This window comes from Acipenser ruthenus, chromosome 1, assembly GCF_902713425.1.
Source record: "Acipenser ruthenus chromosome 1, fAciRut3.2 maternal haplotype, whole genome shotgun sequence".
Lineage (NCBI taxonomy): Eukaryota > Metazoa > Chordata > Actinopteri > Acipenseriformes > Acipenseridae > Acipenser > Acipenser ruthenus.
Genome location: NC_081189.1, coordinates 91,543,509 through 91,558,785, shown reverse-complemented (window position 1 = coordinate 91,558,785; position 15,277 = coordinate 91,543,509). Strand labels below are relative to the sequence as shown.

At 36.1% G+C, this 15,277-nt stretch overlaps 1 protein-coding gene across 5 annotated transcripts in view; it reads right to left on the bottom strand.

The window, feature by feature from the left end:
• Positions 1–15,277, bottom strand: part of LOC117421529 (leucine-rich repeat and immunoglobulin-like domain-containing nogo receptor-interacting protein 2) — a 508,422-nt gene that overhangs the window by 105,540 nt on the left and 387,605 nt on the right. For 3 of the 5 annotated variants that reach the window (XM_059032089.1, XM_059032109.1, XM_034036047.3), the window contains exon 5: positions 7,136–7,177. The exons of the other annotated variants lie outside the window; for them this stretch is intronic. The gene's annotated coding sequence lies outside the window, so the exon portion shown is untranslated. The remainder of the gene's footprint in view (positions 1–7,135; positions 7,178–15,277) is intronic. 5 annotated transcript variants of the gene reach the window in all.

Here is a 15,277-nt window from a genome sequence, read left to right as displayed (position 1 = left end):
TTAATCTTTAAGTATTTGTTTCTGTAGTTAAATCTCCTTTCAGTAAAAATAGTGTACATTTGAAAATAGGTAGATCTAACTATCAAGACACACAGATCCTTCTCCAGTAAAATCTGATTGCATCTTTCTGCTTTCTCAGAAAACAAAATACAAATTAAATGTAAACACCAGTTATATGAAAAGCCTGAATGTGAAAATTGAACAACAGGCTGCACATGCACAATGACTATTCAAACCTTTTCAATTATGGCCTACCATGTGCAGTAATCTTTGGGGCTAAATGAGCAGGAAGGCTAAAGAAAATGAATAAAACAATACAAAATTGCATATAATCCAAGTCCTTGTTTCCAAGGCCACATGTAAGTAAAAGCATGCTCCATTGCATGGAGATACTAAATTTTAATTATATGGGGTAGGTCTTGGTGGAAGATAAGTGACAAAACAGGGAGATGACATCAGGATTTATTTTGCTTGCCAGGTTTTTTTATGCATCTGATAATAAACTATTCCCTTACAAGGTTTAAGCACTTATTTCATTGAAGCATGGGATTGTAACCATTTCCTGACAGAGCAACTATCTTATGAAGAACAAATTGAGTATCGGGCCTGTCGATAATTCTAGTCTGATTGCATGAAAACAATCATCTTGAAACTATTTATGAAAGTGTCTTTATTGTATAGGAAGGGAAGTGCCATATAAAAATAAAAAGCTCATATCACATGTCTTTCTGAAGTGACTGTCTTATCTACACTCAGTATAACAATTTGAATTCCATAAGCGCATCATTTTACATTTTGTGTACTATAGTGACAGGCTATGTCTGCATATATGATGTGATAGGTGTTAGAGAAACTTGGTTATCCGAGTGATGGAGACAAATATAATATTAGTGGGAATACACTGTATAGGAAAGACAGGCAGGACAAAAGAGGCGGAGGGGTAGCGCCATACATCAAAAATAGTCTTGAACCCCAGGTTCTAAATCTGGAATAAAAAAACAACGCAGAATCAAAATGGGACAGAATAATGGACATAAATTCAGAGGGCATAATAATAGGGGCATGCTATAGACCGCCAAATTCAGGCACCGAGCAAAATAATCTGTTATACAATGACATTAGAAATGCGTGCAGCAAAGGAGAAGCCACATTAATGGGGGATTTCAACTTCCCCCATATAAAATGGTAACACTTGGTGGGGAGCAAGACAGACAAAATTGATATGGTGGAAATGACAAATGACTGCTTCCTAACGCAATTGGTCAAGGCACCGACTAGAGGGGAGGCATGCCTTGATTTAGTCTTTTCAAATAACAAAGACAGTATAACTAAAACAGAGGTCAGAGAACCATTGGCAAACTCAGACCACAACATGGTCTCATCTGAAAAAACCCCAAAAGTAATGACTAAAGCTAAGGTTTACAATTTTAGGAAGACAAACTGACACAATGAAACAGACACTAACATAAGTAGATTAGAGTAAAATAGAGAAAACATCCACGGAAATAGGATGGCTATTTTTAAAAAATGTAGTACTAGAGGTGCAAAACAATTACATCCCAAAAGTAGATCAATCCAAATCTAAAACAAAATTGCCAAAATGGTTTAATAGATCAATAAAAAAAATATTCAGAGAAAAAAGGCACTTTACAGAGCGTTTAAAAGGGACCAAGAACAAAGTACACAGAAAGAGTACTTGGAACTGCAAACACAAGTCAAAAAGGAAGTTAGAAAGGCCAAGAGAGAGATAGAAATGAGCATTATTAAGGGGGCTAAAACCAATTCCGAAAGGTTTTTCCAATATTATAACAGCAAGAGAACATTCAAAGAGGAGATAGAATGTCTAAGAGATACAAATGGCAAAATCAAAGATGAAGAGAAAAAAATAGCAAATATATTAAATGATTACTTTTCACAAGATTTTACAAAGGAGGATACAGGCAACATGCCCCACATGTCGACCTGTTCCTATCCAATTTTAAATAAATTTAGCATAACAGAGTCAGAATTGTTAAAGGAACTAGGAGCTCTTAAAATAAACAAATCCCCTGGGCCGGATGAGATCCTCTCAGTAGTACTCAAATAAATGAAAGAAGTTATTTACAAACCGCTAACCAAGATCATGCAACAGTCTCTTGACACAGAAGTTGTACCGACAGACTGGAGAATTGCAAACGTAATACCAATCCACAAAAAGGGAGAAAAAACCAAACCAGGTAACTACAGACCAATAAGCCTGACTTCTATTATATATAAACTTATGGAAACTATAATAAGATCCAAAATGGAAAATTACCTATATGGTAACAGTATCCTGGGAAACAGTCAGCATGGTTTTAGGAAAGGGAGATCGTGTCTAACTAACCTGCTTGACTTTTTTGAGGATGCAACATTGACAATGGATAACTGCAAAGCATATGACATGGTTTATTTAGATTTCCAGAAAGCTGTTGACAAAGTCCCACATAAAAGATTCAAGGAAATGCATGCACATGGATTAGGGAGTGGTTAACATGTAGAAAACAGAAAGTACTGATTAGAGGAGAAACCTCAAAATGGAGCAAGGTAACCAGTGGAGTAACACAGGGATCAGTATTAGGTCCTCTGCTATTCCTAATCTACATTAATGAAATAGATTCTGGCATAGTAACCAAACTTGTTAAATTTGTAGACGACACAAAAATAGGAGGAGTGGCAAACACTGTTGCAACAGCAAAGGTCATTCAAAATGATCTAGACAGCATTGAGAACTGGGCAGACACATGGCAAATATATAGTGAAAAGTGTTGAACTGAAATCAAGGGAAGTGATGTTAAAACTTTACAATGCATTAGTAAGATCTCATCTAGAATATTATGTTCAGTTATGGTAACCTCGCTACAAAAAAAGATATTGCTGCTCTAGAAAGAGTGCAAAGAAGAGTGACCAGAATTATTCCGGTTTAAAAGGCATGTCATATGCAAACAGGCTTAAAGAACTGAATCTATTCAGTCTTGAACAAAGAAGACTACGCTGCGATCTGATTCAAGCATTCATAATTCTAAAAGGTACTGACAATGTTGACCCAAGGGACTTTTTCGACCTGAAAAAAGAAACAAGGACCAGGGGTCACAAATGGAGATTTGATAATGGGGCATTCAGAACAGACAATAGGAAGCACTTTTTACACAAAGAATTGTGAGGGTCTGGAACCAACTCCCCTGTAATGTTGTTTAAGCTGACACCCTGGGATCCTTCATGACGCTGCTTGATGAGATTCTGGGATCAATAAGCTACTAACAATCAAACAAGCAAGATGGACCGAATAGCCACCTCTCGTTTGTAAACTTTCTTATGTTCTTATGTTCTTAAATGATTTAAAACTACTCTAAGTGCACAATACCAAACAATCTGAGTAAAAATACTTATGCACTGAGATGCTAAATGTGGGTGTTTCTGCATTAAAATGAGCTCTGGGAGAAGGATGTTAACACATTCAAAATACAGAAAATGACAGGTATATGATAACAATGCAAGGTATAAATTACTTCACTATAGTCAGTTAGTCTGTAATTGCAAATTTCTTACAAATCTATTATTTATTTTGGTAAATATTGTAAATGTTATTTTGATGATTTAACTAAGTAAAATGCAACAAATTTGTAAATAAAACATTCCATCTCACAGCAGTACCCCCACAATATAAGCCATTTACAACCTGGGCAGCAGTGTGGAGTAGTGGTTAGGGCTCTGGACTCTTGACTGGAGGGTTGTGGGTTCAATCCCCAGTGGGGGACACTGCTGTTGTACCCTTGAGCAAGGTACTTTACCTAGATTGCTCCAGTAAAAACCCAACTGTATAAATGGGTAATTGTATGTAAAATAATGTGATATCTGTATAATGTGAAATAATGTATATTGTGATATCTTGTAACAACTGTAAGTCGCCCTGGATAAGGGAGTCTGCTAAGAAATAAATAATAATAATAATACAACCTGTATAGACAACAGGTGCATTATTTGTTCTTAATTTTACAATAAAAAATGGTGACTGATTTTTTCAAGACTGTTACAACATTCAATGTTAGCTTGCTTATTGCAAAATTATACTAATATGACTGTGCTTCCTAATGCACTACCCAATATTTTCGGTAACACTTTCGGTTTCAACTTTCAAACTGCTAGCATTCAACTTTAATTGTTTCCAGCTGCCTCAAACAAGCATTGACTGTCTGCTAACCAGGGGGCGGGACTTGCTTCTACTAAAGTGTGCGCTGTGCACCTGCGCATGTGCAGTGTGTGGCTGGCGCCACTCGGTAGCAATATTTAGTCTTACAGGACTACTGTAATTTTGATTACTAATTCTGTTTTAAAGTGCGTTATAGTTTTTAGTAATATTGTAATTATTCTATATTGCTGCCTTTGTATCCTTTGTGTTGGTGCAAGCAGTAGCAAATGCAGCAGTTAAGAGAAGTACAATGAGAAAAGGACTTTTGTTGTTTGTCGTTTGTTGAAAATGTGCTTGCAATATGGTCTTCTACTGAGTGGTGCGCAAAATGTTTTTATCCCGTGGACAAAACGATTTAGTCCCAAAATGTAAAAATATCTGTATGTAATAGGTATCTGGTAAACATTCCACTTCATAACTCAAATGGAAAGATTCCAACTAATTTATCAGAATTTACTGTGGCACAGCTTAATGTTAGGTCCCTGTGGCAGGATGGACTTGTGGTGACATGTGTGATGTCAGGTTCCAGGAAAAAAAAGTACACTAAAGGCAAGAATGCGGGGCAAAACACTGCGTGGCTGCGCAGTTTTTTATTAAACAAAATAAAGACTTTTCAAAACACAAAATGAAAGGGCACAAGGGCCAAACAAAACAAAGCTACATTACAGGAAATAAACAGAACGAATACCTCAACAAAACAAAGGTAGCAGTCATTTTCTCACAATGCTGTCTAGCTCCTTCTGTCTCTGTCTCTGTCTCTGTCTCTGTCTCTGTCTCTGTCTCTGTCTCTGTCTCTGTCTCTGTCTCTGTCTCTGTCTCTGTCTCCTAACTCCAACCAACCTAATGAGCCTGGAGCTGGGCTTATATAGCAGGTGGTTAGGAGTTAATTACACAATTAAACAATCAATAAACTCCTTACCACCGGGACCTGAACAATCATCCCTGGATGGGAATTAATCCCATCCTAGCCAAATGCTAATACAACTGCATTTTAACTAATACATAGCCGGTTTTCAAACATCAGAATATACAAAATACCAACAATAACAATAAATCATTATACAAATATATAGGGGGAGGGGGGGGGGGCGGGCACCTCATCACAGTCCCTGTCAAATAAGGCCCTGTTTTTAAATGAATTAGTTGTCGATAATAAAATTGACTTCATGTGTCTCACTGAAACATAAAAAAATCTGTCAATTTAGGTTTACTGAATCAGTCTACACCTGCAGGGTATACATTTCACAAGAAATCACGTATGACTGGTACAGGAGGAGGTATAGCTATTATCTATAAATCTCACTTTAATGCTAAGGTTCTGCCCCTGAAAGACTTCTCTTCATTTGAACACCTTACAGTTAGATTTCCTGCACCATTGTCGTTAACTCTGTATACTGTCTATCGGTCACCTAAGTACAATTCTTCATTCATTTCTGAGATAAATTAATTATTTTCTATATTGTTTATTGATTCTAAGAAACTGCTCATTTGTGATGATTTCAATATACATTTGGACTCTCCTTCCACTATGGCTGTAGAATTGAATTCTATTCTTGATTCTTTTGGGCTTCCCGAAGTGATTCAGCCCCCCACACATGTTTATATCTGTAAAGGTAAAGAACTTGTGTTACAAGATCTAACTATATCTGATCATTTCTTAATTACTGCAAACATGAATTCTCCAACCTAAACAAACTAAGGAAATTACTTACCGTAAAAAGAGTCTTTTAGATCCAGTGGTCTTTAATGAATGTCTTGCCTCTTCACCATTAGTAAATGTAGTACCGAGTAATGTTGATGATGCCGTGGCACTTTACAATTTGAACTTGACAAACACAATTAACCATATTGCCCCACTTAAAACTCGAATTATTAAAATAAGACGTTCTACTCCTTGGTTCAATGATGAGCTTAGGGCTCTAAAAACAACTGGTAGAAAACTGGAGTGCCAGTGGAAGCGATCAGGTTTTGTTATTCACAAAGAAATGTGAAACAAACGCCTTCTTGATTACAGATTAGCCCTAAATTCTGCCGGGTCTGATTATTATTCTTCTATTATAACTGAGGGGCAGGGGAACCGTAGAGTACTATTTCAAACTTTTAATCAGTTTATAACACCAAAATGTTATGCAGGTACTTCAGTATTGGATTGTGATAACTCTGCTAATTTCTTCACTGACAAGATTGTTACAATAAGGAATTCTCTTACCCTATCTATTAAGATTTAACTGATGTGGGCATCGAGACCACAGTAGCTCCACATAGACTTGCGCATTTTACTACAAATTGATATTACTGAGTGTAGCAGGTAGGACGCCAGTTGAGATCTGCTGATGCTGGGATTCTGGGGACTACAATGATAAAAACGTAGCTCTTGTGGTGCAAGAGCTTTTAGTCATTATGCACCTGTATTATGGAACAATCTTCCAATTGAAATCCGTAAAGCTGACTCAATAAATGCATTTCAATCAAAGCTTAAAGCACATCTTTATGCAGAGGCCTTTTTGTAGATTGGGATGGCTTATTTTAGAATTTTGTTGATATGTATTTTATTTATTTATTTATTTATTTTATTTATCCCCATTTGTTTTTGGATGTTTTTTGATATTTATTGTATAGTATATTTATTTGTCACGTGAAGCGCTTTGGGATGCCTTGGCATGAAATTCGATTGAACCCTTTTACAAGTTTGACAAGTGAACAATGATTAGCATTATATCTGTTTCTCTTAACCAGCAAGATCTGGTGAAAACAGCATCGCCCATTTAAGCTATGGAATATTTTATTTTTTTCTGCAGAGAAATCAACACCGTTTATTTGTTGCTGAACACACCCACTTCCCATAATAACCAGCAGTATCTACTTGAGATTGAGATGTGCTTGAGAAGCTGTGAGGGGAAGCAATCATGGAGCTTGCTAGCACTGTACCTGGCTGTAGTCAGTTGAAATGTCTCTCACCTCCCATGGGAACTAAGTACACAAAGGACAAGAAAAAAGAAAAAGAAAAATAAGGATACAAAGATATATATATATATACAGTGTATATATATATATATATATATATATATATATATATATATATATATATATATATATATATATATATATATATTATTTCACTATCAAGACAAGTCAAATCTGAATGTGATGCTTGCCATCAGTGGTGGCGTTTGCCCCCTGGGGGCCCCATGCAATACTTGATTCCAGGGCCCCTACCAGGGCAGGGCTGCCAGACCAGTATATCTGAAACAATTCCAGGATGTAGAATAACAGTCATTATCAGTTAAACAAAATAAACACACTGCTTATTAGGTATATGAAAGCTTTTGTTGCATCTGGTTACTTTGAGTAAATGGACACACAAATGATTTTAAACTTCGAACGAAGGAAGCTTGTTTATTGCAGCTTTCAATTCACTTTAACACAGTGTCTGTCGCAAATCTCAGCCTCTCCCCTACCTAAAATCTTAGCAAATATAAGCATGATAATAACCCCACACTCTCCGATAACTGGCAAACACAGGTACATTGATTGCATCCATGCAAATAGAACATGCTTTTCTGCTTATAAAACACACTACACAATCTAAACATGGCATCACTTATAATATAGTATTATTATGTATTAATGTGACGTATTTAGGGTTTCCAAGCATCAAAATACAATGAACAAGAAAGTTTCCATTTTGTGGATCGTGCAGATTCATTGCATGTCCATGAAAAGCCAGATTTTGTTCTGCCAAGTGACAAACAATGGCTACAAGTCCAGTCAGAACAGATTTCCAGTACTTCTGTTCCAGCTAAATGAATTCCATGTTGGGGTGCTCAATAGTAGTATGAGTGCTCATTCCTACCTGTAGGGTGCGCCATGTTCCCATGTTGTGTGCGTGTAGCTTTGAATGTTCATGTTCTTTAAGAGTATGTGAAAGGCACTGCCAGGCCTTGAAGCCTTTCTTGGAAATACTGTTATCACGTTTGCCAAAGAGTGCACAGCAAAAGCAAAACACTGCATCTGAATAAGGAGAAGATACAAGCCACGTACTGAAGAATTTTGTCATCGTTCTTCATGTGCATGTAGTAGTTCTCTTTTGTAAAACGGCGTGAAATCGCTGACGCATCGTTTTATGGAAATTCCATTTCACTAATCTGCTTCAGATCCCTTTTTACAATTTTGCATCGTTGATCATTGATTATATGATCTGGTCAAAGTGTTGAGTCATTAGATATCATGCTGATATCTGCTATGCTAGCCACAGCATGATGTGAGAGGGCCCTCCTGGGTTTCCACATCATCTGCAGGTGTTTCAGCCCGTGGTCCAGTAACATCCTCAGTAGCTGCAGCCGACGACATATTTCTGTACTACATGCATCTTCTTTATCGCCTGGCGCTTACTGAGATGTACAGAATGATGTTAGTTTAAGGTAAGTTACCGCACACTTTGCTTTTTCTTTTTTTCTCAGGGCAGCAGGGATAATACCATTTAATTTTTTTTCACGTATAATTAAAGCAGTCTGCACTAGAAGATGGGTTAATTTACTCATTACTTATGAGGGTTGTTTTTTAGACTTTACAATTAAATTCACTATGAAATTGAATAGGCCTATTCTATTACAAAAATAAATCACAAAATGTAACCAGTTTATGATAAACATAAACACATTTACAATCTCCAGCATAACCCCCTTCTGTTTTTTCGTAATAGTCTTGTCACTAGTCAGCAGCACTCGGCACCGGCAGAGTCCCTCCCCTGGCCCTAACTTCTGAAAAAGCGATATGCACTGCGCTTTGGCTTTACCTAGTCACCAGTGACACGCAACTGTCACCTTTGTTGTCTTGTCATGTTTTGAATTTGTGCATATTGTTAATCAAATGTAAAAAAAAACCTGTCACCATGGTCGGCTGGGGGCGCCCTTGCTGCCGCGGGGCCACATGCGATTGGATGGGTTGCATGTCCCTAACGCCGCCATTGCTTGCCATTCATTTTAGTTATGTCCATTTAAAAGTCTGTGAATATATAGAAGCTTTACTACATTACTGTGGTCTTATATGTCTAGTTGAACACGATTAACAGTTCTACATTTTATATTTATTATAGATATTCCAAGGGGAGTTAAAGAATGTGATTTAAATTTGAACTTTAGCTTTAAACAGTTTATATAATTTCATTCCACTTGTCTTAATGAAAGACTCAGAGAAACACAGTTGTGGAGTAGTGGTTAGGGCTCTGGACTCTTGACCGGAGGGTCGTGGGTTCAAACCCTGGTGGGGACACTGCTGCTGTACCCTTGGGCAAGGTACTTTACCTAGATTGCTCCAGTAAAAACCCAACTGTATAAATGGGTAATTGTATGTACAAATAATGTGGTATCTTGTAACAATTGTAAGTCGCCCTGGATAAGGGCGTCAGCTAAGAAATTAATAATAATAATAATAATAATATGTCAGCTAATACTGTAGTGTGTTTGTTGTCAAACTCTGCTGCCACAATGAGGTCATTTCATTAAAAAGTAACTAGCGGGTTTCCGAAAAAGAAAAAAACCTGGTCCTGGGGACCCACTGTGTCTTCTGGTTTTCATTCCAGCTAAGTTCTCAATTACTTAATTGAACCCTTAATTGAACTATTCATTAGCTTAATTAGACTTTGTAATTGTTTTCAGCTTTTTAACAGTTGGAGATTTCAAGTTAACTATACAATTTTATAAGTACCTTGAAATCGGCAACTTTTTAGGAACTGAGAACAATTAAAAAACAGTCTAATTAAGCATGTTATTAGTTCAATTAAAGGCTTAGTTAAGTAACTGAAAACTCAATTGGAATGAAAACCAGCAGACACAGTGGGTCCCCAGGACCATAACTAGTGGTCTGACTTTTCTGATCTGTACCACATCATGGATTGTTATTGCTGTGTTACCTGTTTGACAATGTAAGCAATGATCCTTACACTGTCAGTGCACTAGTGGGGCTATTTTGATAAATAACTTTGAAATAGACTTTTAAGTTAGGTGTAAAAAGTTGTCAGGATGTTAACAATGAAAAGAAAATGACAGGTACACTGTTTAAAGAGTTGTAGCAACACCTGGGGATGTATAATGCTATATTTTTTGGAACCCTGCTACTTACACTTTATGAATTAAAGAATTCACTTGAAAATAAATTAATTCATTAACTCCCTTCTTTATAGCTTTGTGGTTACTCACACATTTTTCTCATAATTCCTGTTCCAGTGATAAACTGTAAAAATAAAAGATCAAGTTTTTCTTCTCGTGGAATAATACATCTTAACTAAAGCAGGTGCAAAATCATATTGGACTGTTAGCTGTTGTATGCATCAGAAGTAGATTCCATCCATATGGAAGACAGAAACATTAATTCACTTTTTTTAGGTTCTTTTTTTTGAGAAGTCTTTCCTATCTAAATCTGACACAGTTGCAATCAGACTATTAATATATTGGGTATTAGTATTGTTAAAAAAGTACATCACAGTTACTTGAAAACATTTAAAGTTTCATATAATTCTTGCAAGCTGTTTCTGTAAAATAGCCTTAAGAAGTCTGAATGTAAAAGCAGGTCACAATGACCTACAGTACATTCTGATAATCTAAAAAAGGTGTACTAAGAGGTGTCCATTCAATTCCGCCACAACTGTATGAGAGGTTCCCAAGATATACTTAAAAATATAAGTGAGACATTTGTACAAGCACCTCTAGCACTCTATATGGTACCTGTCATCAGAATATCACCCCCTGTTCTAAATTGATTAATTGAACCAATTAAACCATCGAGTTTGTGTATTAACCGGGTTCTCATGAGCATTCCTGACATTGAACACAAAACTGTAATTTAACACTGGGTATTAACAACCACCTCAGAGAATGATCTGGCTCCCCTTCCCTGCTCAGTTCTGTCTGATACCTGTGAATTGGAGTGCCCTGTATTTTAAAATCCTGTAATTATCCCAGCTAGAAATGCATTTCTCTAACAATAGGGACATAGTGGAGGCCAGCATACGTACATAAGTTGTGATACGCTTCTGTTTGTAAATTATTTTTATTTTAAATTCTTATAAAGATTTAACTTTTTCATGAACTCACATTGTGCTAATAGAAAGCAAGATATGTCATGAAATATGTTAGCTCGAAATAAATACTTAAACCCTAAAAATAATGCAAGGCACAGTACAACTTATTAAAAGAGTCATATTCCTAAAGTATCTGAATCTGCTGGTACGATGTCTCCACATACTGCAAAATAGTACAGCTTTATTGTAATAGATTGAGCATGAGTAGAATGAGTATCTCCCCATTAACAACATTGTTAAATATGCCTTAGTGTTATTTTTCTATGGGATAACATTTGTTTTGGCATGAAAGACGGAATTATTTTGAAAAGCTTATTTACCAGCATAGAGATTTAGAATTTAATTTGAAAACTTTTCTACTTGAATTATGATTCATGGGAGTTTTGCATATGGGGAAGTCTTCTTACTGGAGACTAAGCAGGCTGAAATTGCCAACTTGCCTAAATATATGGTCCTATTTTATCCACCTTATAAAATGTTCAACATAAGCAATATACATACTGCAAAGTCCATGTATCAGCAGTCTTTTCTTGCAGTCTAGGCGTATTCAAATTATATAAATTGGAATGCTTTGGAAAAAGAATGATCCATAAGAGATTTTCTGGACAGGAGCAGTTTAATTGAATAATCAACTTCCATTGCTTAATGGAAACAATAACAGCTAAATTCCAACCTTTTGTGAATCTCAGGTAAGTGTGCATGAATAATTATTTTCACTTACTGGACGCATAAGAAAGATGAATTGGAAGAAATTTACATTAACCACTTCAACACCATGACATACACACGTACGTCAAATGAAAACCCACTTACAGTACCATGCCGTACGTGTGTACGTCAAGTTTCCCATTCTATTCTATGATCGGTTTCTCAGGCTAGCTTTTCAGGTTTTATTCTCTAAGGCAGTGCTAGTACTGTGGAATGTGCAATGAAAGTCAGGGGTGACATTTGTATCCAATTGCGTGTCATGTAGCGATTCCAATCTACCTGTGGGCGTTTAGAAGACTGAGATATAATATTGCGGGAAACCGTTCAACTTTTACAAGTGTGTGTGTGTGTGTGTGTGTATATATATATATATATATAGTATTTTAATTTTTTTTTGTTTTATTAGTAGTTTTACTTGTTTAGTTGTAGTTTATATAGTTTTTAGTGAAAGCTAAACATGGCAAGGTGGTCTTTCTATAATAAGCGATGATGATGAAGAGGATGTGGAGCCAAGAACAGTACAAACTGTACTAACAAAAGAGCATGCAGCTACTTTACAGGTAAGCCAGCTGCAAACGGGAAGCTGTTTGGTTTGAAATTGCAGTGCTGTGACGAAATGCTATCAAAACACAGCACAGGGTACAGGCAATTCGGCAGCCAGATCCATCATCTGCACACTGTAGCTGTGTTCACGTTTGTGACTATCTCTCCAACATAAGGGAAGCAGAGACTGCAACAAAGGTGCAAGGTCTGCTACGAAAATGAAAACAAAAGAAAAGACACAAGAAAAATGTGCAGTGGATGCGAAGGCAACCCCGGGTTCTGTTGTATTGAACATTTCAATAAATGACCCAGAGCAAGTCGATAATGGCACACATTTTGATTTTGTTTGATTTTTATTTGATAATTACTGTTTACTGATTATTATTGTTATTCATGTTATTAGCAGTGTTTTTGTTTTCATTATTAAAAAAAAAATGGGGTTTTATGTCTATATTGAATATGGGTATGTAGTACACATGAGCATAAAGGGTTAATGAAAAACACAGTTTAGGTCATTTATTTGTGTTTTATTTATCATATGTTAACATTTTATAGCAATTACAGGTTTGAAAACATTATTATTATTTTAAAAATCTGGTACCTGGGAAGGGGTTTCATTTTTACATCTGGAGTTGAAGTGGTTAAGCATTAAAATTAAAAAGCCATGTATTCTTATATTTATAAAATGTGGACTCAATTGGCCCCTAAAATTGGAACAACACATTTAATTATGCAACATAAAGAATATCGTTAACTCTGCTGATTTAAATTTGAATGTTGCTAATTTGGGTTAAACTGCTTTAATAGTTTACACTACAGTTTACTAGGTCTAGTTCCGGAGTTCATGTTTTTTGAGATTGATTCTATTTCTTCATTAGTTATTGTTTCATCTTTTAGCATCAATCTATACTGTTGCTGGTACAGTACTTCTTGTGTATACTGTCTGCTAAGAAATAAATAATAATAATAATAATAATAATAATAATAATTTAACATGAAACGTTAAACAGCCAGAATTGGGGTAACTCATTACTTAAGAAACGCGTTACTGTAATAATATTACTTTTGTCAATAACAAGGTAATATAACACATTCGATTTTTAATGGGAGTAGTAATATTACAGTTACTTTCCACAAAAAAGAATCAAGCTTATCTCATTATACCTTTTCTCTGTTATACACCTATATTGGTGGTCTTTTCTTTTTTTAAAGCCAAAGTACACATTTCAGTTCAGTTGTAACCGCTAACGTGAACTACTGTTTATTGTATTACAGTCAGCATGACACGTCATTAAACCGGAAACACTAACAACTTGACTTACAGCAGTCCCTTGACCACATGGACCCTGAACATAACAGCTTTCATTGCCTGCGTGCACACAATCAGGATTAACTGGCTTGAGTACAGAGGAGGCTGTGTGGTCCAGTGGTTAAAGAAAAGGGCTTGTAAGGGCAGCAGTGTGGAGTAGTGGTTAGGGCTCTGGACTCTTAACCAGAAGGTCGTGGGTTCAATTCCAGGTGGGGACACTGCTGCTGTACCCTTGAGCAAGGTACTTTACCTAGATTGCTCCAGTAAAAACCCAACTGTATAAATGGGTAATTGTATGTAAAAAAAATAATGTGATATCTTGTAACAATTGTAAGTCGCCCTGGATAAGGGCGTCTGCTAAGAAATAAATAATAATAATAATAATAATACTGTTGTGGAAAGACAGGGGCCCTGCACATGTAGTTATTGTACGTATTTGTTTTTTTCCTTTTTGTTGCTCTGATACAAATTACTGAGTCACTCTAATACTGGGGATGTGCGCAATGCTACATGGGATACCTCTGCTGCTTTAAATAAATAAATAAATAAATAAAGAGGATGCAGGGAGCAGTGCAACCATTTTTACACACATACACACACACACACACAAACACACACACATACACACACATATATATATATATATATATATATATATATATATATATATATATATATATATATACACACATGAGACAGAATACATGTTCTAATATAATTATAAGTCAAATGCATTAGATTTTCTTTCTTATCTGTAAACAAGTTCTTCTGATGTTTTCTTTCTGTGTGCCTGCTGTAAATGTATCCGCCCTTTAAAAATGAAATGCCCGTCTCATTGACGTCACATGAAAAGATAAGTATCAAGGGAAATTCAGTTCCTCCCCTATCCAATGATATGTGTTTCCAACCTGTACGGCAAAGTACAGCCCAACCTATTGAAAGGATCAGAATCTGGGGGTATATGAAGGGCTCTGTCCATCTTACATACACTGCACATAGGTCATGTTGATCACTGTAGCAGGGCTAAATACCTGAACGTGAAAAGTGTTAATTGTGTGAATGTTTGATGGAGAACCTGCCGCTCCACCTGGGACATCCTACCAGCTGTGTTTGGTTGCAGGGAAGAGCAGCTGGTGATTGACCAGCTACCGATCCCTAACCATCAAGTTGTACGTAAATAAATACATCAATTTCATTGATGTTACTGAATTTTGAATTGGGGAATGGATTTCACCAAAATGGTTGTTCATTAGGCATCTAACGTTTCTATGTTGCAGGGTTAACCTAAAAAGCCACTGAACTATACATTACATTTGTATTAACTTTTTATAAACAAATGTTAGATATAAGGGACAATAAATTCTACTGTTTTCTAAGTATCCTGATACAGGAAAAAAAAAAAAAAAAAAAACATGTCAGTCAGTAACAAGAT